This window comes from Sciurus vulgaris (assembly GCF_902686455.1).
Source record: "Sciurus vulgaris genome assembly, chromosome: 6".
NCBI classification, from domain to species: domain Eukaryota; kingdom Metazoa; phylum Chordata; class Mammalia; order Rodentia; family Sciuridae; genus Sciurus; species Sciurus vulgaris.
In genome coordinates, this window is record NC_136466.1 from 89,399,567 (window position 1) to 89,424,979 (window position 25,413).

General features: G+C 40.3%; 1 pseudogene across 1 annotated transcript; it reads right to left on the bottom strand.

Annotated features, from left to right (window-relative positions):
* Nucleotides 1-300: 300 nt before the first annotated feature.
* On the bottom strand, nucleotides 301-23,567 carry LOC306663448 (ubiquitin carboxyl-terminal hydrolase 44-like; annotated as a pseudogene). Its single transcript has 4 exons — nucleotides 23,462-23,567; nucleotides 13,036-13,146; nucleotides 1,818-2,949; nucleotides 301-500 (listed from the first exon to the last, which is right to left on the bottom strand). The product of its transcript is annotated as a ubiquitin carboxyl-terminal hydrolase 44-like (transcript).
* Between the last annotated feature and the right edge of the window lie 1,846 nt (nucleotides 23,568-25,413).

The window sequence follows — 25,413 nt, forward strand, 5'->3', positions numbered from 1 at the left end:
TTGCACAAATTCATGATATAAGCCAATTAAGACATCAAAATAAGAGGTAACACTAGTCTGAGGTAAACACTAAAAGTTTAAAATTTCCAAGTACTTGAAAAAAGTTTAGTTCCCTGCAGTTGATATACTGTCTTTGTAAAAAAAAAAAAAAAAAAAAGTTGTCATAAATACAAAATGTAAATGTAGTGTGCACTGATTTCAAAGTTAAAAAAAAAAAGAAGAAGAAGCTCAAAATTGTAAGTCAGCCCTTTTAAAAAGCATATATACAAATTGCAAGAAGAAAGCCCTGCTATCTTTGGATCAGTTAAGGATTTCATTACAAGAGGTATCAGCTTCTTCATTAGTATGTTGGCTACTAGACAGGAGCTCTGGAGACAAGAGTTTAGAATGTCCATTCTCAGTTACTCTCTGGGTATAAAATAAGATATAAGTTTGGGCCTTGCATACTTCGTCCATAGTGCACATGCTTAGCTTGGAATCATTGCAGTGTACCCAGAACCCTAGAGTGAAGCATAGAAATAGAATGTTTATAAAGGAGCCTCAGAAGTTTCTAGTATAAAAAGCTAAATTTTACTAAAACTTAAGTTTTTTTCTGAAAGGAAAATAATTTTCTCTGCAATTAGTTTCTCCAATGAAAAATAAAACTCAGGTAGTATGTTATAGTATATTACTAGCTCTTGCTAATTTAGGGTTGAATTAATTCCTATGTGGATTATATGGGCTTTTTATAGATGTATGTGTATGTGTTTTGGTGACACTATTTTCTGTGGGGGTATTGGTGGCGGTGGTTCATTCTTTATTAAGGTACCAAAATGGGAAGAATGAAACCTAAATCCAATCACTTCTGCTAGGATTAGACTATCCTAGGAGGGTCACGGAGACAGCAAATAAAACTAGTTATGTATGTTAAACTTGTACTCTGTTTGTTGCAAGTATCTGTGATCTGTGCATTAGATGTTAGCAGAATGAACTGAATAGGACACTGCTATTGTATGTATGTCTTTAAGAAAAGTATACATTCTGACTTTAAATTAACGAGACCATCCTCATTATTGCGTCCCCAAAGCTCTTAAATCCTCAAAAGTACTGCAAACCTTCAGAAAATACAATATTTTCTGCACAACTTCTCCCCATCCCACCCCCTTTTTTTCAGTGCTGGGGAATTGAACCCAGGGTCTCTCACATGCTAGGCAAGCTATTTCCCCAGCATCCTCCCCATTTTTGGTATTAGGGATTGAACCTAGGGGTGCTCTACTACTGAGCTATATCCCCAGTCCTTTCTTTAAAATTTTGAGACAGGGTCTCAACTGAGTTGCTGAGGATCTTGTTAAATTGTTGAGGCTGACCTTTAACTTGTGATCGTGCTGATTCAGCCTCCCTTGTCCTGGGATTACAGATGTGTGCCACCAACACCCCCACCCCCAAATGCCACCTTCGAAACCAACATATTTCAGAAACATTCTTATTTTTTGGTACCAGGGATTGAACCTAGGGGCACTTACCACTGAGCCACATCCCCAGCCTTTTTTTTTTTTTTTTTTTAATTTTATTTAGAGACAGGGTCTCACTGAGTTGCTTAGGGCCTCACTAAGTTGCTGAGACTGGCTTTGAACTCACAATCCTCCTGTCTCAGCTTCCCAAATCGCTGGGATTACAGGTATGCACCATAGTAACTAGCACTTCAGAAACATTCTAAGAAGAAAAGTGGTCAGGTGGCTTTGCTTAAGATTATTTAGTGGCCAACTTACAAATTGCTAAAGCCCGAACTCCAAGTTTCCAAGTCTAACCCAAGATAAAACAATTTTTCCTATCTATACCGCCTTCAGAAATATAGCAGTAGGCAGTGTAGTGTCCTGAGCCCAATCCTTTCCCATGGTGCATTACTACAGCAGATAAGTCATAGATAAAGCATTCTGGTCTGAGGGATTTCAGGGTCTCCCTGCAGCAGTATGGCTCCATGTTTAAAGTTTCCTCAAAGCCAACATGAACACCAATCTTCTCTCGATTATTACATCCTGATCACCTGAATCGTTTGAGGTGTAGTCTGAGAACCTGAGGTAGGTGGCATATCATAAGCTGTTTTTGGGCTTCTGTGAGTACAGCTGGTTTTGAGGAAAACCTTCTACGCTTTGAGTTACATTGGTCACATACTTAGATTTTTCCTTCTAAAACTTCAGTTTCTGTAAATTTGGCCAACATTTCAGTAACCAGACATGGCTGGGAAGCAATATCTTTTCCATTGAATTGGTATCTTTCTGGAAATTCCAGTGACAAATCCCAGAAAGGTTCTATGGTATTTGATTTGTTGTCACATGCAAGACATGTAACCTAAGAAGTTGTCCATGAAAAATATTATTTATGACATTCAGAACCTGTTTGATAAGTTTCCTTTGGGAAGTAGGGATAAGAGCTGGTAACCTGGTACCAGTTGTCTCTAGTTCATGTTGTATTTTATCTAAAAGTTCACAAAGAAATTCCTAAGCATCTTGTTGGGCATAACCACGAAAAGCAGGAATTACCCTCCACACTGAGTGGAGCATAGCAAATGGTGAGACCAGTGCCCACTTTCCAGACCACATGACTTGAAGCAAAGTATGCAATTCATGATAAAGAGAAATGTACTGTGAACTTGGCTCCCTTGGCTGAATAAGTTCCATATTTCTACTTTTTGATGCCCCACAACTTAGTCCTGATGCTAAACTTGGATGTCTGGAGCAAACTAAGCCTATATCTTTTCTTGGCATCCATTCTTTTGATGTACTACTGTATCTGTGATGGGTGGATGCTTATAAGATCTTGTCTTTTCACTAGCAGTCACAGTCAGCCATTGGTTCAGATCAAGCTTTAAAAAACACTGTCGAAAAATAAGTAAATGACTCAACACCTGAAGAACAGAATTCATATAGCAAGTATTTCCCAAATTTCTCAGTCCTGTTACACCAGGAGTTCCTATTGGCCTTCATTTGACTGGGGAGTCACTGCCTTTTTTAAATCTCACATCTTCTGAGGTAGATATCACTTTATCTTTTGCTGGTGATGCTGGAGTCTGTGGTGGTACTTCAACAGGAACTATTTCAATGGTGGTGGACTGAACTAGACCTTGCAAACGTAAACTCTTCCTTGGAGGCATACTATCCAATTCTGCTTTCACTTGATACTCTTAATTCTTGGTGTCTTTTTTTCACTTCTCTTTTTGTTATTTTTTTCCTGAAATAATTATTCTTGCCTTTTTCTTCCAATGGGTGATTGTTCAAACCAAGTTCAAAAGATTTTACCCATGAGCATCCTTCTCCTGTGCCAAAGAGCAGTACACATTTGATCTTCATTTTGAGGCAGAGATTGGGTGCCATCATGTAAGAAGAAAGAATTGTCACCTGTACCCACAGACCGCAAAACTCTTCCACTACGAGTTGTACTGTGATAATTTTGGCTTTTGATTGCACTTAACATACTTCATAGTAACTTCAGGTCTCCAGTTGCATTATCATTAAGAACATAATCATCACAAAGATAACAAAAAACATACATCTCATTCGCTTCCAGTGCAACAGGATGATTGCTTTCTTGAAAGTGCTTGAGTGCATGCTCTTCAATGTATCGTCCACAGGCAACATGAGAACAGCTGAGGCAAGCCCAAATAGACTCAGTTGTATTGCAGTCCACACAATGTCATTTCTGAGGGTTGAGAATGGAATGGTCTGGAGCAAGCTGCAACTGCCCAACGTGTTTGCATCTATCCATTGTTAGCATTTATTCAGTCTGTCTGAGAAACACATGATCCACACAACTCTGTTCACAACACTTGAAGCACCTGAAAACGGCCCCAGCAGGAGCGGCCATCTTAGCGCGCACCCCTGGCCCGCACCCCAGTTCGGCTGCGGCAGAGGGTCCCGGGGCTTGATTCCACTTCCTTTTGTACAAATAGCCAAACTTCATTTTGGAAATCATATATTAAAAATACTTATCTTGTATGCTAAAAATTCTATGTTTTTTTCGTAAGAAATCTCAACAACAACAAATCCTAAAACACCACAGTGAATTTTATTCATCCAAAAATTACTGTTAAGTTTTTATAGAAATGGAAGTATATTTTCTGTAAATTGGATTCAATTCAATCTTAAGCTGCTAAAATAATAATTATTAAAATACCTTCATAGAAGTATTTACTTGGGTAGCACAAGCTGAAGAAGACCAGTGAGGTCAGTTGTCAAAACTACATTCTGGGGGGTTTTCAAGATGGTGGACTAGAGGGTGGCTGCATTTCATGTTGCTCCAACACTCAGGATTCAAAAGAGGAGATACTGAGAGACTTGGGACCAAGTCAAAGCAGTCGGGTGAGTCTCTCCCATTGGGGAGGCATCCCGGATGGGGCGGTCGTCCTGGAATGCAGGGAACTTTGTGAAGTAGAGCTGCCCAATGAAACACACCTCCCCCCGCTGGAGCAGTAAACTCGGACAACGGGGAGCATCGTAGAGGAGGCCGCTCAGCACAACGCTTGGACTCGGAGCAACCACTGGGGCTCTGGGTGGCGGCCCAGAGGAGGGGCTGTGAGGAGAGCTGTTTGGACTCAGAGCGACCACCCCTGAACACCAGGGCCTGCCTGGAGGAGGAGGAGGAGGAGGAGGAGGAGGAGTGCGGCAGGTTGCTTGGACTTGGAGCGACTGCACCAGACCTACAGGCAGTTGCCAGAGGAGGAGCTGCATGGAGAGCTGTTTGGACTCAGAGCGACTGCTTCTGAATACTGGGGCCTGCCCAGAGGAGGAGGAGGAGGAGCGCGGCGGGTCACTTGGACTTGGAGTGACTGCACCAGAGCTACAGGCGGTTGCCAGAGGAGGAGCTGCGTGGAAAGCTGTTTGGACTCAGAGCGACTGCTTCTGAACACTGGGGGGCTGCCTGGAGGAGGAGGAGGAGCGCAGCAGGTCGCTTGGTATCACAGTGACTACATCAGAGCTCCAGGCAGCTGCTCAGAGCAGGAGGTGAGTGGTGAGTTGTTTGGAATCAAAGCGACCGCTCCTGAACACTGGGGGGCTGCCTGGAGGAGGAGGAACGGGGCGGGTCACTTGGACTAGGAGTGACTGCCCAGGAACACCGGGTGGCTGTCCGGAGGAAGAGGCGTGCGGCAGGTCACTGGAACTCAGAGCGATTGTATGGGGCTCCAGGTTGCTGCTCAGAGGAGGGGCCGCATAGCCAGGCGATTAGGTGCAGAGCAGGTTCCCAGGACCTCAGCAGCTTCTTGGTGAAAGAGCCGCACAGAGACACGCTTAGGGGCAGAGCGAAGGTTCCAGGACTGTGGGCAGATTCTCTGAGGAGAGGCAGCTTAAGGAGACTCGTCTGTGAAGGGCGAGGCTCCCAGGCCCAGGAGGTAGGTCTGGGCCTCTGGGAACGTTGCAGAGGAAGGCAGCCCAGCCCAGGCGGTAGTTGTGGATTGAGGGGAACCTCTAGGAGGTGAACTGACCAGCGAGACCTCCCCACCGGGTGAGTCTTCCCTGCTGAGTGAGGTTTGCCCACAAGGACGGAAAAACCAGAGACACAGGCCCAAACAGGCCTTGCCTCAGCCCGCAGCCAAGTTCCCCTTTGGATGACCATTGGTCAACAAGTGGAGGCACCTCTGCCCACTGGCAGAGAATATACCCCACCTGAAGGCCACACCCCTAGAGAGACAGCTTCCTTGTAGAGCACGGCATTATCAACTTCCTCCAAGACTTCAGGCTACTGAAGGCTAAGAGAGGATATACTAGAAATTTTCAGGGACATTATCAGTCAATAGAGGAAATCTGCAATATCTTAGCAGTCCACTGATACCTGAACAATATGAGAAAACAAGGGAAGAAAATGCCCCAAATAAATCTAGATGTTGCATCAATAAAACCCAATGACAGCATGGCAGAAGAAATGACAGAAAAGGAGTTCAGAGTGTACATAATTAAAATGATCAGGGAAGCAAACGATGAGATGAAAGAGCAAATGCAAGCATTGAATGATCGCACCAATCGACAGTTAAAAGAGCAAATACAGGAAGCAAAAGATCATTTCAATAAAGAGTTAGAGATATTGAAAAAAAACAAACAGAAATTCTTGAAATGAAGGAAACAATAAACCAAATTAAGAACTCCATAGAAAGCATATCCAATAGGATAGAATACCTGCAAGACAGAACCTCAGATATTGAAGACAAACTATTTAACCTTGAAAACAAAGTTGAACAAACAGAGAACATGGTAATAAATCATGAACAGAATCTACGAGAACTATGGGATATCATGAAAAGGCCAAATTTAATAATTATTGGGATTGAGGAAGGCTTAGAGAAACAAACCAAAGGAATGAACAATCTATTCAATGAAATAATATCAGAAAATTTCCCAAATCTGAAGAATGAAATGGAAAATCAAGTTCAAGAGGCTTATAGGACTGCAAATACACAAAATTAAAACAGACCCACACCAAGGCACATTATAATGAAAATACCTAACATACAAAATAAAGACAGAATTTTAAAGGCTGTGAGAGAAAAGAACCAAATTACATTCAGGGGGAAACCAATACGGATATCAGCAGATTTTTCAATCCAGACCCTAAAAGCTGGAAGGGCCTGGAACAACATTTTTCAAGCTCTGAAAGAAAATGGATGCCAACCAAGAATCTTATACCCAGCAAAACTTACCTTCAAATTTGACGATGAAATAAAATCCTTCCATGATAAACAAAAGCTAAAAGAAATTACAAAAAGAAAGCCAGCATTACAAAACATTCTCAGTAAAATATTCCATGAGGAAGAGATGAAAAACAAAGAAGCAAATCAGCAAAGGGAGGAATTATCCTAAAGGAATTCTCAAATAAAGGAGGAACCAAGTCGTATAAAATAAATAAATAAATAAAATAAAAAATGAACCAAATGACTGGGAATACAAATCATATCTCAATAATAACCCTGAATGTTAATGGCCTGAATTCATCAATCAAAAGACATAGACTGGCAGATTGGATTAAAAAGAAAGATTCAACAATATGTTGCCTGCAAGAGACTCACCTCATAGAAAAAGATACCCATAGACTAAAGGTGAAAGGATGGGGAAAAACATACCATGCACATGGACTCAGCAAAAAAGCTGGAGTATACATCCTCATTTCAGATAATGTGGACTTCAAGCCAAAGTTAGTCAGAAGGGATAAAGAAGGTCATTTCACACTGCTTAAGGGAAGCATAAATCAGCAAGATATAACAATCATAAACATCTATGCCCCAAACAGTGGCTCATCCATGTATGTCAAACAAATCCTTCTCAATTTCAGAAACCAAATAGACCATAACACAATAATAATAGGTGATTTTAACACACCTCTCTCACCACTGGACAGATCTTCCAGACAAAAATTCAACAAAGAAACCATAGATCTCAATAACACAATCAATAATTTAGACTTAACAGACTTTTATAGAATATACCATCCAACCAAGAGCGAATACACTTTCTTCTCAGCAGCACATGGATTCTTCTCTAAAATAGACCATGTATTATGCCATAAAGCTAATGTTAGCAAATACAAAAAGATAGAGACACTGACACTACCTTGTATTCAATCAGATCATAATGGATTGAAGTTAGAAATAAATGAAAGAGTAAAAAACAGAAGCTACTCCAACACCTGGAGAATAAACAATATGTGATTATATGATGAATGGATAACAGAAGATATTAGGAAGGAAATTAAAAAATTCTTAGAGGTAAATGAGAACAAAGAAATATCATATCAAAATCTCTGGGACACTATGAAAGCAGTACTTAGAGGGAAATTTATTTCATGGAGCGCATTTAATAAAAGAAGTAAAACTCAACAAATAAACGACCTAAAACTACAGCTCAAAGCCCTAGAAAAAGAAGAACAGACCAGCACCAAAAGTAGTAGAAGACAGGAAATAGTTAAACTCAGAGCTGAAATCAATGAAATTGAAACAAAAGAAACAATACAAGAAATTGACAAAATAAATAGTTGATTCTTCGAAAAAATAAACAAAATTGATAAACCTTTAGCCACGCTAACAAAGAGAAGACGAGAGAAAACCCAAATCACTAAAATTCGGAATGAACAAGGAAATATCACAACAGACAGGATTGAAATACAAAACATAAGTAGAAGCTATTTTGAAAATCTATACTCCAACAAAATAGAAAATTTTGAAGACATCAACAGGTTTCTAGAGACATATGAATTGCCTAAACTGAACGAGGAGGACATACACAATTTAAATAGACCAATTTCAAGTACTGAAATAGAAGAAGTCATCAAAAGCCTACCAACAAAGAAAAGTCCGGGACCAGATGGGTTCTCAGCCGAGTTCTACAAAACCTTTAAAGAAGAGCTCATTCCAATACTTCTCAAAATATTCCATAAAATAGAAGAGGAGGGAACCCTCCCAAACTCATTCTATGAAGCCAATATCACCCTGATACCTAAACCAGACAGACACATGGAGGAAAGAAAATTTCAGACTAATATCCTTAATGAATATCAACGCAAAAATTCTCAACAAAATTTTAGCAAATCACGTACAAAAACATATGAAAAAGATAGTGCACCATGATAAAGTGGGTTTCATCACATGGATGCAAGGTAATTCACCATATCAATAGACTTAAAGTCAAGAATCACATGATTATTTCAATAGATGCAGAAAAAGCATTTGATAAAATACAGCACCCCTTCATGCTCAAAACACTAGAAAAAATAAGGATAGTGGGAGCATTCCTTAACATTGTAAAGGCCATTTAGGCTAAACCCATGGCTAATATCATTCTAAATGGTGAAAAACTGAAAGCATTCCCCCTAAAAACTGGAACAAGGCAGGGATGCCCTCTTTCACCACTTCTATTCAATATCGTCCTTGAAACTCTAGCCAGAGCAATTAGACAGACCAAAGAAATTAAATGGATACGAATAGGAAAAGAAGAACTCAAACTATCCCTATTTGCTGATGATATGATCATATATTTAGAGGAACCAGAAAATTTCACCAGAAAACTTTTAGAACTCATAAGTGAATTCAGTAAAGTAGCAGGATATAAGATCAATGCACACAAATCTAATGCATTTTTATACATAAGTGATGAATCTTTGGAAAGAATGATTAGGAAAACTACCCCACTCACAATAACCTCGAAAAAAATAAAATACTTGGGAATCAATCTCACAAAAGAGGTGAAAGACCTCTACAATGAGAACTGCAGAACACTAAAGAAAGAAATCGAAGAAAACCTTAGAAGATGGAAAGATCTCCCATGTTCCTGGATATGAAGAATTAATATTGTGAAAATGGTCATACTACCTAAAGTGCTATACAGATTCAATGCAATTCCAATTAAAATCCCAATGACGTACCTTACAGAAATAGAGCAAGTAATTATGAAATTCATCTGGAAGAATAAGAAGCCCAGAATAGCTAAAGCAATCCTTAGCAGGAATAGTGAAACAAGGGGTATCGCAATACCAGATCTTCAACTCTACTACAAAGCAATAGTAACAAAAACGGCATGGTATTGGTACCAAAATAGAAAGGTAGATCAATGGTACAGAATAGAGGACACAGAAACAAACCCAAATAAATACAATTTTCTCATACTAGACAAAGGGGCCAAAAATATGCAATGGAGAAAAGATAGCCTCTTCAACAAATGGTGCTGGGCGAATTAGAAATCCATATGCAACAGAATGAAACTAAAACCATATCTCTCACCATGCACGAAACTAAACTCAAAATGGATTAAGAACCTTGGAATCAGACCAGAGACCCTGCAGATTATAGAAGAAAAAGTAGGTCCAGATCTTCAACATGTCGGCTTAGGACCAGATTTCCTCAACAGGACTCCCATAGCACAAGAAATAAAAGCAAGAATCCGTAACTAGGATAGATTCAAACTAAAAAGCTTTCTCTCAGTAATGGAAACTATCAGCAATTCGAAGAAAGAGCCTACAGAGTGGGAGAAAATCTTTGCCAATCATACTTCAGATAGAGCACTAATCTCCAGAATCTATAAAGAACTCACAAAACTTTACACCAAGAATACAAATAATCCAATGGACAAATGGGCTAAGGAAATGAATAGACACTTCATAGAAGAAGATCTACAAGCAATCAACAAACATATGGAAAAATGTTCAACATCTCTAGTAATAAGAGAAATGCAAATCAAAACCACCCTAAGATTCCATCTCACCCCAAATTAGAATGGCGATTATCAAGAATACAAGCAACAACAGGTGTTGGCAAGGATGTGGGGAAAAAGGTACACTCATACTTTGCTGGTGGGGCTGCAAATTAGTGCAGCCACTTTGGAAAGCAGTGTGGAGATTCCTTAGAAAACTTGGAATGGAACCACCATTTGACTCAGCTATCCCACTCTTTGGCCTATACCCAAAGGACTTAAAATCAGCATACTACAGAGATACAGCCACATCAATGTTCATAGCTGCTCAATTCACAGTAGCCAGATTGTGGAGCCAACCTAGATGTCCTTCAATTGATGAATGGATAAAGAAACTGTGGTATATATATACAGTTGAATATTACTCAGCCATAAAGAATGATAAAATTATGGCATTTGCAGGCAAATGGATGAAATTGGAGAATATCATGCTAAGTGAGATAAGCCAATCTCAAAAAACTAAAGAACGAATGATATCGCTAATAAATGGATGATGACACATAATGGGGGGAAGAGGGGTTAGTGTTAGGATTAGAGTTAGGGTTAGGGAGGAGGGCGAGAATGGAGGAAGGAAGGGCTGTAGAGAGGGAAAAGAGTGGTGGGAGGGGTGAGGGGAAGGGAAAAAATAACAGAATGAATCAAACAACATTACTCTATGTAAATTTGTGATTACACAAATGGTATGCCTTTACGCCATGTACAAACAGAGAAACAGCATGTATCCCATTTGTTTACATAAAAAAAAAAAACTACATTCTGGGGAAACTAATGTCTCCGCGTAAAAGAAAAGGCCTTAAAGCTAAAAAGCAAGTAAACACCATAATAAAATTTTCAATACCCACACAATTGAAACACACGTATTTCAAAGGTGTTTTAATTACTAAAAAGACTGTATGATGAAATATGTTCACTTCTACTAATAAAGTTATAAGCAGGTACTTAATACTAATTTTATTAATACAAACATTGTTTTCATCTTTACGCAGGATAAATACTAATTATTGTTTTTCACACATCTAACTTCAACATGTTTCTGTCAACAAAACTATAGGCAATTATCATGGCAATTAATGAGAGCTCTATATAGTTTACATTTTCATTCGCTTGAAACAAAACCTTTAACAAAATAGGTTTCACCTGCTGGCAGAATTTCTGGAAAAAATTTAGACAAAAACAATAACAAGTTATTACGCTTAAAATATATGTCACCATAGGAATATTTTGAAAGACACAATACCTCTTTTCCTGGATGTATAATCAGATTTAATAAAAGAAAAATAGGTATTGTAATACTTTATTATAATACTTTCACCAATTACTATCTCTACACAAAAAACTAGACAAAGACAGAAGAAGTCCAAATAATGAGAGTTGAAAGAAGAAAGGTATGATAGATGTCAAGGAGATAATGAGTGATCTGTGAGTTTGGACTTTGTTCAATATCAAGAAACAAGAAACTCAGTGCAAAGAGGCTTAAACAAAAATATTTTTCAAGAAAGAATACGATTTATTGGCTCATGGAAATGAGCCATCAATGAATGATTCCATTTACAGTCATACACATTTTAATAGAGAACTGAAAGAAAACTGCAATCCCTTGCCTAACTTTGCTTCCTCTGGGTTGCCTGACTTTTAGGCATACCCTGGCAACCTCTAAGAAACTCCAGACTCTCCCTTGAATATTCAATACCTATAAATATCATATTCACATCACCAAGCTCAGAGAAGAAAATAGTATATATCTTAATATTCCTGCCAAAATCCTTCTGAGACATATTCTGATTAAATCAGCTTTAGTCACATGCCCTATCTTAGTCTTGTACACTCTAAACAGCTTGAGCTAACTGTCTCATATTTGGAGTTAGGCACGAGGTCAACCCTTTAGGGAACATTGCCAGGAAAAGGGATCATAGACATTGGCCAGTAAAACAGCATTATAATAGAATACAGTAATCCCCATATGTTGAATATTATTTCTTCATATGCAACATATGACAGCTTTCACTTTTCAGGTCAACTCTTTAAACATAATTTTAAAGAAATTTACTTACCTTGTATTGGTTTTCTGTTGCAGTATAACAATAAACTTAAGGACTTAAAACAGTACCTGTCTATTATCTTACTGATGTGTAGGTCAAAACTCTACACATGGCTTAGTGTCAGAAAGCCCAAATCAAAGATGTCTGAACTTCATTCCCATCTGCAACTCAGGTTCACTTCCAAACTCACTTGATTTTGGTGGAATTCAGTTTCTTGGGTTATAAAATGGAGGTCCTGGTTTTCTTGCTGATCATCAACTGTGAACCTCTCAGCCACAAGAGGTCACTATCTGTTCCTTGCTCCCTGGCTCCAATCTATCTCATAACCACCAAAGGATAACCTCTCTTGCGTTGAATCCCTCTCACATTTCCAATCTGTCAGGCTTCTGTCTGTGATATCTTTAGACACAGATTTAAGTGGCTTTTATGATTGGGGTCAGGTCTACTCTCCAAAAAATTTTCCTATTTTAATTATTTAGGATCTTAATTCTCCTGTAAAATCCCTTCACAGCAGTAGCTATATTAGTGTTTCACAGAATAACTTGGTGAACATGCACATTTATACAAAGGGCCAGGTAGCTTGAGAATGATCTTAGGATTCTGCCTATTGCATGAGTATATTTTGGTTTTGCTTTGAAGGATGAAATATCACCAAAAAAAAAAAAAAAAAAAAAAAAAAAAGGCTGATGAGGAAGACGATGATGATTATGGCACAAGGGAATCATTTAAAATTTAAAACAGCATGATAAACACAATTTGAAAAGTAGACCCAGAGACAACAGACTGTTTCAAACTGGGTTTCTTTTCTTCTTCTTCTTTTTCCTTCTCTATTTGGCGGGCACAGCTCTTGGTTAACTTTGGAGGTTTGTTTTGGGTTTTAGCAAGTCTAGTGACAAATCTGGAACCTTAAATCAAAAAGGTGTTTAGGGGGAAAGAAAATTTCTTTCAGGAAAGAGAACTCAATTATACCTAAATTTAGAGCATGGGTCAAGCTCTTTTTATGCTTTCTTAGAAAATAAAGAAGGAAAGCCCAAGAAATCTTCTCTAAAAATCCAAATCAAATATTAGTTTATGGAAGTTCTAATTATCTTGGATATTTTCTGGTAAAACACATGTCTGTTAAATGTCTTGGCTATACAATATATTTCTTAAAATACAGAAAGACAGGATGAGAATAAAACACTTCCAATCTCTTAAGAAGGCTGTTCTAAACATCCCTCTGGGTTACGGATGTGAAAGTGAAGCATTGCCCCCTAGAGGAGCAAGGACTTCTGCAGCAGGCAGCTATTTCACCACAATGACATGCTGCTTTACACCGGGCAATGTCCTAATTTCAAGTAGATGATCTTCTTTAGGGCATTGAGAAGGAGCAGAAAATATATTCAGCATAGGAACTGTGAAAATTTTTTTTTTTTTACTAGAGAAGTTTCTCTGGTCACATAGATTCTAGAAACCATCCGGAGGAAGTGAAGTGTTCCCTTCAGAGCATGAAGCTGGCTCTTGGTGTTGCTTTGTCACGATTGACATCAATCGTTCTCTACCCTTTGGAAGAGAAAGAGGGAGAGAATTTTCTGAGGGGGTCCCTATAATAAAAAAAATAATAGAGATTCAAGATGGTGGACTAGAGGGTGACTGCGTTTCGTGTTGCTCCAGGACTCAGGACTCAAGAAGAGGAGATATAGAGAGACTTGGGACCAACTGAAAGCAGCCAGGGGAGTGTCTCCCATTGGGCAGGCGTCCCAGAAGGGGCGGTAGCCCCGAAAACAGGGAACTTTGTGAAGTAGAGCTGCCGGCGAGACGCCCCTCCCCCGCTGGAGCAGTGAACGCGGACAACTGGGAGCGCCGTAAAGGAGGCCGCTAGGCACAGCGCTTGGACTCGGCACAACCCACCCGGGCTCTGGGAGGCTGCCCAAAGGAGAAGGTGCTTGGTGAGTTGTTTGGACTGAAAGCGACCATCCCTGACACAGGGGGCTGCCCAGAGGAGAAGGAGAAATACGGGCTCGGCACGTCACTTGGAATTGGAGCAGCTGCGCCAGGGCTCCGGGCGGCTATCCGGAGGAGCAGCGCGGACTCAGGACTCAAGAAGAGGAGATATTGAGAGACTTGGGACCAACTCAAAGCAGCCGGGTGAGTGTCCCCCATTGGGCAGACGTCCCAGATGTGGCAGTAGTCCCCGAACGCAGGCAACTTTGTGAAGTAGAGCTGCTGGCGAGATGCCCCTCCCCCCGCTGGAGCAGTGAACGCGGACAACTGGGAGCATCGAAAAGGAGGCTGCTCGGCACAGCGCTTGGACTCGGCACAACCCACCTGGGCTCTGGGAGGCTGCCCAAAGGAGAAGGTGCTTGGTGAGCTGTTTGGACTGAAAGCGACCACCCCTGAACACAGGGGGCTGCCAAGAGGAGAAGGAGAAATACAGGCTCGGCACGTCACTTGGAATTGGAGCAGCTGCGCCAGGGCTCTGGGCGGCTATCCGGTGGAACAGCGTGGTGAGTGGTTTGGTCCCAGAGCATCCGCTCCTGAACACAGGGGGGTTGTCTGGAGAAGGAGGAGGAGCGCGGCGGGGTGCTTGGGCTCGAAGTGACTGCACCAGGGCTACGGGTGGCAGTCAGGACGAGAAGGTGCTCAGTGAGTTCCTGGGACTCGTGACGCACCAGATCTCTGGGTGACTGCCTGGTGGAGAAGGAGGTGCGTGGTGGGTCACTTGGACTTAGAGCGACTGCAGGGAACACCAGGTGGCTGCCGGAGGAAAAGGCGTGTGGCGGGTCACTGGGACTCGAAGCGATTGTAAGGGGCTCCAGGTGCCTGCTCAGAGGAGGGGCCATATAGCCAGGCGAAAAGTGCAGAGCAGGGTCCCAGGGCCTAGGCGGCTTCTTGGTGGAAGAGCCCCACAGACAAACTGAGGGGTGGAGTGAAGGCTCCAGGTCTGCAGGCAGCTTCTCTGAGGAGAGGCAGCCTAAGGAGATTCATCTGCGAAGGGTGAGGCTTCCAGGCCCAGGAGGTAGGTCCGGGTCCCTGGGAACATTGCAGAAGAAGGCTGCCCAGCCCAGGAGGTAGTTGTGAATTGATCGGAACCTCTGGGAGGGAAACCGACCAGCGAGAACTCCCCACTGGGTGAGTCCTTCCTGTCGGGTGAGGTTCTCCCAAAAGGACTGTAAAATCAGAGACACAGACCCAAACTGGCCTTGCATCAGCCCACATCCTACTTCCCCTTTGGATGACCATTCATCAGCAAGTGAAGGTACCTCTGCCCACTAGCAGGGAATATACCCCACCTGAAGGCCACCTCCCCTAGGGAGTCAGCTTCCTTGTGGAGCCCCGCATTATCAACTTCCTCCAAGTCTTCAGGCTACTGAAGGCTAAGAGGGGATATGCTAGAAAGCTTCAGGGATATTATAAGACAATAGAGGAAATCTGCAGTATCACAGCGGTCAACTGATTCCTGAACAATATGAGAAAACAAGGAAAGAAAATGCTGCAAACAAATCTAGATGGTACATCAATGAAACCCAACGACAGCATGGTAGAAGAAATGACAGAAAGGGAGTTCAGAATGTACATAATTAAAATGATCAGGGAAGCAAATGACGAGATGCAAGAGCAAATGCAGGCACTGAATGATCGCACCAATCGACAGTTAAAAGAGCAAATACAGGAAGCAAAAGATCATTTCAATAAAGAGTTAGAGATATTGAAAAAAAACCAAACAGAAATCCTTGAAATGAAGGAAACAATAAACCAAATTAAGAACTCCATAGAAAGCATAACCAATAGAATAGAACACCTGGAAGACAGAACATCAGATATTGAAGATAAAATATTTAACCTTGAAAACAAAGTTGAACAAACAGAGAAGATGGTAAGAAATCATGAACAGAATCTACAAGAACTATGGGATATCATGAAAAGGCCAAATTTAAGAATTATTGGGATTGAGGAAGGCTTAGAGAAACAGACCAAAGGAATGAACAATCTATTCAATGAAATACTATCAGAAAATTACCCAAATCTGAAGAATGAAATGGAAGATCAAGTTCAAGAGGCTTATAGGACTCCAAATATACAAAAGTACAAGAGACCCACACCAAAGCACATTATAATGAAAATACCTAACATACAAAATAAAGACAGAATTTTAAAGGCCGCAAGAGAGAGGAATCAAATTACATTCAGGGGGAAACCAATACAGATATCAGCAGATTTTTCAATCCAGACCCTAAAAGCTAGAAGGGCCTGGAACAACATTTTTCAAGCCCTGAAAGAAAATGGATGCCAACCAAGAATCTTATACCCAGCAAAACTTACCTTCAAATTTGATGATGAAATGAAATCTTTCCATGATAAACAAAAGCTAAAAGAAATTACAAAAAGAAAGCCAGCATTACAGAACGTTCTCAGCAAAATATTCCATGAGGAAGAGATGAAAAACAAAGAAACAAATCAGCAACGGGAGGAACCATCCTAAAGGAATTGTCAAATAAAGGAAGAACCAAGTCGTCTCAAAATAAATAAATAAATAAATAAAATGAACCAAATGACCGGGAATACTAATCATATCTCAATAATAACCCTGAATATTAATGGCCTGAACTCATCAATCAAAAGACATAGACTGGCAGATTGGATCAAAAAGAAAGATCCAACAATATGTTGCCTGCAAGAGACTCACCTCGTAGAAAGAGATACCCATAGACTAAAGGTGAAAGGATGGGGGAAAACATACCATGCACAGGGACTCAGCAAAAAAGCTGGGGTATCCATCCTCATTTCAGATAATGTGGACTTCAAGTCAAAACTAGTCAGAAGGGATAAAGAAGGACATTACATACTGCTTAAGGGAACCATAAATCAGCAAGACATAACAATCATAAACATCTATGCCCCAAACAGTGGCTCATCCATGTATGTCAAACAAATCCTTCTCAATTTCAGAAACCAAATAGACCATAACACAATAATACTAGGTGATTTTAACACGCCTCTCTCACCACTGGACAGATCTTCCAAACAAAAATTGAACAAAGAAACCATAGATCTCAATAACACAATCAATAATTTAGACTTAATGGACATTTATAGAATATACCATCCAACCAAGAGTGAATACACTTTCTTCTCAGCAGCACATGGATCCTTCTCTAAAATAGACCATATATTATGCCACAAAGCTAATGTAAGCAAATACAAGAAGATAGAGACACTACCTTGTATTCTATCAGATCATAATGGATTGAAGTTAGAAATAAATGAAAGAGTAAAAAACAGAAGCTACTCCAACACCTGGAGATTAAACAATATGCTATTACATGATGAATGGATAACAGAAGATATTAGGAAGGAAATTAAAAAATTCTTAGAGGTAAATGAGAACAAAGAAACATCATATCAAAATCTTTGGGACACTATGAAAGCAGTACTTAGAGGAAAATTTATTTCCTGGAGCGCATTCAATAAAAGAAGTAAAAATCAACAAATAAACGAACTAACACTACAGCTCAACGCCCTAGAAAAAGAAGAACAGACCAACACCAAAAGTAGTAGAAGACAGGAAATAGTTAAACTCAGAGCTGAAATCAATGAAATTGAAACAAAAGAAACAATACAAAAAATTGACAAAATAAATAGTTGGTTCTTCAAAAAAATAAACAAAATTGATAAACCCTTAGCCACTCTAACAGAGAAGACGAGAGAAAACCCAAATCACTAAAATTCGGAATGAACAAGGAAATATCACAACAGACACGACTGAAATACAAAACATAATTAGAAGCTATTTTGAAAATCTATATTCCAACAAAATAGAAAATTTCGAAGACATCAACAGGTTTCTAGAGACATATGAATTGCCTAAATTGAACGAGGAGGACATACACAATTTAAATAGGACAATTTCAAGTAATGAAGTAGAAGAGGTCATCAAAAGCCTACCAACAAAGAAAAGTCCAGGACCAGATGGGTTCTCAGCCGAGTTCTACAAAACCTTTAAAGAAGAGCTCATTCCAATACTTCTCAAAGTATTCCATGAAATAGAAGAGGAGGGTACCCTCCCAAACTCATTCTATGAAACCAATATTACCCTGATACCCAAGCCAGACAGAGACAAATCGAGGAAAGAAAATTTCAGACCGATATCATTAATGAACATTGACGCAAAAATTCGCAATAAAATTTTAGCAAATCGCATACAAAAATATATTAAAAAGATAGTGCACCACGATCAAGTGGGTTTTATCCCAGGGATGCAAGGTTGGTTCAACATCCGGAAATCAATACATGTAATTCACCATATCAATAGACTTAAAGTCAAGAATCACATGATTATTTCAATAGATGCAGAAAAAGCATTTGATAAAATACAGCACCCCTTCATGATCAAAACACTAGAAAAAATAGGGATAGTGGGAACATTCCTTAACATTGTAAAGGCCATCTATGCTAAGCCCATGGCTAATATCATTCTAAATGGTGAAAAACTGAAAGCATTCCCCCTCAATACTGGAACAAGACAGGGATGCCCTCTTTCACCACTCCTATTCAATATCGTTCTTGAGACTCTAGCCAGAGCAATTAGACAGACCAAGGAAATTAAAGGAATACGAATAGGAAAAGAAGAACTCAAACTATCCCTATTTGCGGATGATATGATTATATACTTAGAGGAACCAGGAAATTCCACCAGAAAACTGTTAGAACTCATAAGTGAATTCAGTAAAGTGGCAGGTTACAAGATCAATGCTCATAAATCCAATGCATTTTTATACATAAGTGATGAATCCTCAGAAAGAGAAATTATGAAAACTACCCCATTCACGATAGCATCGAAAAAAATAAAATACTTGGGAATAAATCTCACAAAAGAGGTGAAAGACCTCTACAATGAGAACTACAGAACACTAAAGAAAGATATTAAAGAAAACCTTAGAAGATGGAAAGATCTCCCATGTTCTTGGATAGGCCGAATTAATATTGTCAAAATGGCCATACTACCAAAAGTGCTATACAGATTCAATGCAATCCCAATTAAAATCCCAATGACATACCTTACAGAAATAGAGCCAGCAATCATGAAATTCATCTGGAAGAATAAGAAACCCAGAATAGCTAAAGCAATCCTTCGCAGGAAAAATGAAGCAGGGGGTATCGCAATATCCGAACTTCAACTTTATTACAAAGCAATAGTAACAAAGACGGCATGGTACTGGTACCAAAATAGACAGGTAGATCAATGGTACAGAATAGAGGACACGGACACAAACCCAAATAAATACAACTTTCTCATACTAGACAAAGGCGCCAAAAATATGCAATGGAGAAAAGATAGCCTCTTCAACAAATGGTGCTGGGAGAATTGGAAATCCATATGCAACAGAATGAAACTAAACCCATATCTCTCACCCTGCACAAAACTCAACTCAAAATGGATTAAGGACCTTGGAATCAGACCAGAGACTCTGCAGATTATAGAAGAAAAAGTAGGTCCCAATCTTCAACATGTTGGCCTAGGACCAGACTTCCTCAACAGGACTCCCATAGCACAAGAAATAAAAGCAAGAATCAATAACTGGGATAGATTCAAACTAAAAAGCTTTCTCTCAGCAAAGGAAACTATCAGTAATGTGAAGAAAGAGCCTACAGAGTGGGAGAATATCTTTGCCAGTCATACTTCAGATAGAGCACTAATCTCCAGAATCTATAAAGAACTCAAAAAACTCTACACCAACAATACAAATAATCCAATCGACAAATGGGCTAAGGAAATGAACAGACACTTCACAGAAGAAGATGTACAAGCAATCAATAAACATATGAAAAAATGTTCAACATCTCTAGTAATAAGAGAAATGCAAATCAAAACCACCCTAAGATTCCATCTCACCCCAATTAGAATGGCAATTATCAAAAATACAAGCAACAGGTGTTGGCGAGGATGTGGGGAGAAAGGTCCACTCATACATTGCTGGTGGGGCTGCAAATTAGTGCAGCCACTCTGGAAAGCAGTGTGGAGATTCCTTAGAAAACTTGGAATGGACCCTCCATTTGACCCATCTATCCCACTCCTTGGCCTATACCCAAAGGACTTAAAATCAGAGATACAGCCACATCAATGTTCATAGCTGCTCAATTCACAATAGCCAGACTATGGAACCAACCTAGATGCCCTTCAATTGATGAGTGGATAAAGAAACTGTGGTATATATATACAATGGAATATTACTCAGCCATAAAGAATGACAAAATTATGGCATTTGCAGGCAAATGGATGAAATTGGAGAATATCATGCTAAGTGAGATAAGCCAATCTCAAAAAGCCAAAGGACGAATGATATCGCTAAGAAGTGGATGATGACACATAATGGGGGGGAGGGAAGGGTTAATGTTAGGGTTAGAGTTAGGGTTAGGGAGGGGGGCAAGTATGGAGGAAGAAAGTACTGTACAGAGGATAAAGAGGGGTGGGGGGAAGGGAAAAAATAACAGAATGAATCAAACAACATTACTGTATATAAATTTATGATTACACAAATGGTATGCCTTTACGCCATGTACAGAGAAACAACATGTATCCCATTTGTTTACATTAAAAAAATAAAAATAAAAATAAAAAAAATTTAAAAAAATAATAATAATAATGATGAAAAAAAGACCTGTGTCCCAATTTCCCTACTGGAATCAGCCACACCAAGAAAGTCAAGGGTGCCATTGACTGCCATGCTGTTGGGGAAGCTCCAGGAACCAGAGGAGAACCACTTGATGCTGGCATCTGTTTTTATCCTGTCCCAGCAGCAGCTTCGCCGCCATACTGCCTACCTTCTGAACATTATGCATAATCTGCATAAGGGATGCCTTCCTTATGCCTTCCTACGCTGCTTTTGCCCTGTCTTTTCTTCCTTCAGGCCTTCCTCTGATATAACTTGAAAACCTAATACACCGAGCAGTTGATGTTATTCCAGAGATGTGGTTCCCAGGTCCATGAGAAGCTGGGAGGCTCAGGGGAAGGGCAGCCGAGGAAATCTCTGGATATTGCAAGGTGTCCATCACCCATGCTGAGCCTCGTACAAAGGAGGGAGTGGTTTGCCACATGGGGTCAGTAGGCTATAGAACTGGAAGTGGGCAGCGTTTTAGAGGTAGTAGCAAGGAATTCGTCTTTGTAATGGTGGAATTTAGCACAGAGTATGCAGGTGGAGGAGGTGCATGTGTTGAAAGGGACACAGGGACCAATGAGCAGTGCTGTGGCTGGACAGAGGAGAGAAGCTGTGGCCAAGGAGAATGGCTTAGGACCTTGAGTGTTCTGGGCTCTGGGGTGTCACATGCCAGGTCCCAAACCAGTATTGGTAGGTGATACAAAGAGTTTGTTTCATACCCCGCTACATCGGCATCTGGAGTATTTAATAAACCAGGTACTTGAACAAACAAGGTTAGTTAGATGAGACTTGGAGGCCCAAACTAACCAGAGGGTCCATGCCTCAGGTTCAGAGCTTGAGAAAACAGATGGACCTATAAAGGTGAAAACAGGTTTGTGGGAGAGGCTAATGGGAACAGTTTTGAATACAAAGATGAAGAAGTTCATGAGACAATAGAAACTGAGTTCCCAAGTGTATTCATCTATTTGAAGAAGTGCCAGTAATTGTTCTACAAGTTTTCATGCATTGACTCATTTAATCTTGGTGTTTGTTTCAAGAGTTTGGCGAACTAATTTTGGCAGGGCCGTTAATTTATAAACTTTAATGCCTTTGCACTGTGATCGTATAATAAAGATTTACTGCAGAGGAAGGGAAGTTTTTAGTTTTTCTTGAAGTATATGGCTTTACATATTACCAGACATTTCTCCCCAGTATATTACAGTGATAAAATGATGTGTATAGTAAATAAGCTCTTAAGTTACAAAAAGTAACAAAAGTGACACGAATAATTTTGCTACCATATTGACATTTAATATTTAAACAGTTTTTTAGAAAGTAAGAAAGAGAAGAGAATTTCAAACTTCAATGGCTAAATGTAGCAATCCACATCAAGAATTTCCCCATCACCAGAAGACTCCCACACACTCATTATCCCAACAGCCAAAACCAAAAATTGAAGCAAATCAATTATATGTCTGGGTTTTTTCTATTAATACAATCAATCAAATGCTTTTAAAGTATTTCCTCATGCCCACAACCAGGACAGGTTCTGGGCACTGCCTCATCCATGCATCCTCAAGAACAGCCTTTATCTTGTCTTCCTATGGGTTTCCATAGAAACGCCCCACAGAAGAAATGACCTTAAATTTTAAGAAAGAAGGGAGAAAAGAAGAAATTGAAGATGGAAATAAAGAACAAAATGAGGAATGGAGGAAGAAAAAGGAAGGAGAGTGGGAAGGAATAGAGATGTGATGGAGGAAGGGAAAGGAAAGGAGGAAGGAGGATTCAAGGAAGGAAGAGAAAAGGAGGGAGGGAGGGAGGAAGGGAAGAGGGGAGAAAGAAGGAGGGAAAAGAAAGGAGAGAGGAAGAAAAGGAAGGAAGGGGGAAAGAAAAAGTTGTTTGAAAACTGTTGGAGATGGTCTCTTGAAATTCCCTTCTTATATTGTATAACTCTATTTCCTTTATTTTTCTTACTCCAAGGATGGCAGCGGTAAAAGTCTGGTTGCCTCCAGACATCTCCTATAAATGACAAATCATACTAAATGCAAACTGAAGCCTGAAGCAAAGGGATACAATCTGGGCAGGGCATTACACATTCATCATGAGGACTCTACATTGTAGAAGACTCTCAGGGGGAAAACATCTCTGTAGAAGAGTACTCTACAATGGAGGTCAAAGAACACTATAGGATGCATGTGACATGGAATTTTTCTTCTTCAGCACATCACATACCTGTCAGCCATCTCACACTGACTTAGAATTAGCCATGTTCTTCTTACTTCCTGTCTCACTCCAAAGTGTCATAGTATATTTATAGAAGTTCAAGTATGTTTCAAAATATCTGGGTGAGAAGTTTTAATGAACTATTAAGGGAAATTTCCAACAGACATTTCTAGTTTGCCTCTGTTATTTTTCCACAAGCACAGGATTAAACTACTCTAGGAAAGGATCTGGAAAGCAGTCTTTTCTGCATCGTGGTAATCAGTCATTCTCTAAAATTCTCAGACTTGTTTTAGCAAGGAGTCTTTGACCAAAGCATGAGGAATTATAGAACAAAAATGTTTAGTACTCATTTAGTCATGAAATCCAAATTGGCTAGGCTTACCACACATTCCTGGGTTATCTTCACCTCCTTTCCAAGAGACAGTGACCACAAGGGGCAGCATCTCCACAGAAGCAACCAAATTCTTCTTGGATAAGTCTAGGAACATCTACTCCACTTTCTCCTAACACTCAAATGTTGCTTACTACTCTGAACTTTGGGATGACTGGCAGCAATTCAGAAGCACTTCTATTTCCTTACCTCTCTGGTCAACCAAATTCCATCACTGTTCCACCACTTCAGCCTCCAACTTCTCCCAACCCCTCCAGTCTCACCTAATAGACCATAAATTCCCTCCCTCTCCAACTCAATCATTATATCTTTATGTACTGCAAAATAATGTGTCTTCACATAATAGGGTTTAAAAACAACTCTCCCACTTATGACCATATCTGATATAGCGAAGCAGGAGTACTTAGGATAAATATAAAATTAATCAGGTTTTATCTCATAAATTTCTATAAACACCATTTCACAGTAGAAATATTTTTAAATAGTTGATGATTAGTGACATAATCCAGCTCTCAATCCAAATCTTATCCATGATTTTCTCTCACTAAAGCTTGGAAGACATAATATGATGTTGATCATCTTGAATAAATCATTTTATGTAATCATGTTTTTTAAATGTCCACCTAAATATGACCAAAGTCTGTATATTGTGTCTGGTTGCATGACCAATCAGATACTATATAATGTACAAAATGGACTTCAGGTTTCCAAAAATATCCAAAGCTTCCTGGAGGGCAATATGGCTGCTATGGCCTGAAGGTTGGTGTTTCCCTGTAATTTACATGTTGAAACTTAGTCCTGTATTTGGTGGTAGTAAGAAGTGGGACTTTTGAGAGATTAAATAGGTCATGGAATTAATTCCTTATGAATGAGGCCCAAGGGAGCTTTTTCATTCCTTCCACCACATGAGGATGCTGCAAAAAAAGGCACTATCTATGGGGCAGAGAATGAACTCTCAACAAACACCAAATCTGCCAGAAGCATATTGATCTTGAGTTTCTATCTCTATAACCATGAGCAATACAGCTGCTTCCTATAAATTACCCAGTCTAAAATATTGATAGAAGCCCTCACAGACTAAGACAGAGGCTGCACACGGTGCCCCTGTTGAAAGCCAGAAGCCCCCAAATTACTATTATTGCACCATTTATAATAACAACTCTCATCTATTTTGTTATATACTATGAACTTGCTATGATTTGGATGTGTACCCCAAAGACCATGCTTGGAAATTTAATCCTCAATCCTATAGTGTTGACACATGTGACCTAATAAGACCTTGCACTCATGAACAGATTAATGCTGTTGTGGAGGGAGTGTGTTAGTTGTCTGGAGAGTAGATTGTTATAAAAGTTAATTTGGGAGAGGTTTCAAGATGGCGGCCTAGAGGGTGGCTGCATTTCATGTTGCTCCAGGACTCAGGATTCAAAAGAGGAGATATTGAGAGACTCGGGACCAACTCAAAGCAGCCGGGTGAGTCTCTCCCATTGGGGAGGCGTCCCGGATGGGACGGTAGTCCCGGAACGCAGGGAACTTTGTGAAGTAGAGCTGCCGGTGAGACGCCACTCCCCCCGCTGGAGCAGTGAACTCGGACAACTGGGAGCATTGGAGAGGAGGCCGCTCAGCACAGCGCTGGGACTCGGAGCAACCACTGGGACTCCGGGGGCTGCCCAGGGGAGGAGCGGCAAGGAGAGCTGTGTGGACTCAGGACACCGGGGCCTGCCCTGAGGAGGAGGAGGAGGAGCGTGGCCGCTTGGATTCAGAGTGACTGTACCGGAGCTGCAGACGGTTGCTAGAGGAGAAGCCGTGCGGTGAGCTGTTTGGACTCAGACCACTTCTGAACACCAGGGCCTGCCCGGAGGAGGAGGAGGAGGAGGAGGAGGAGCACGGCCGGTCATTGAACTCGCAGTGACTGCATTAGAGCTCCAGGCGGCTGCTCAGAG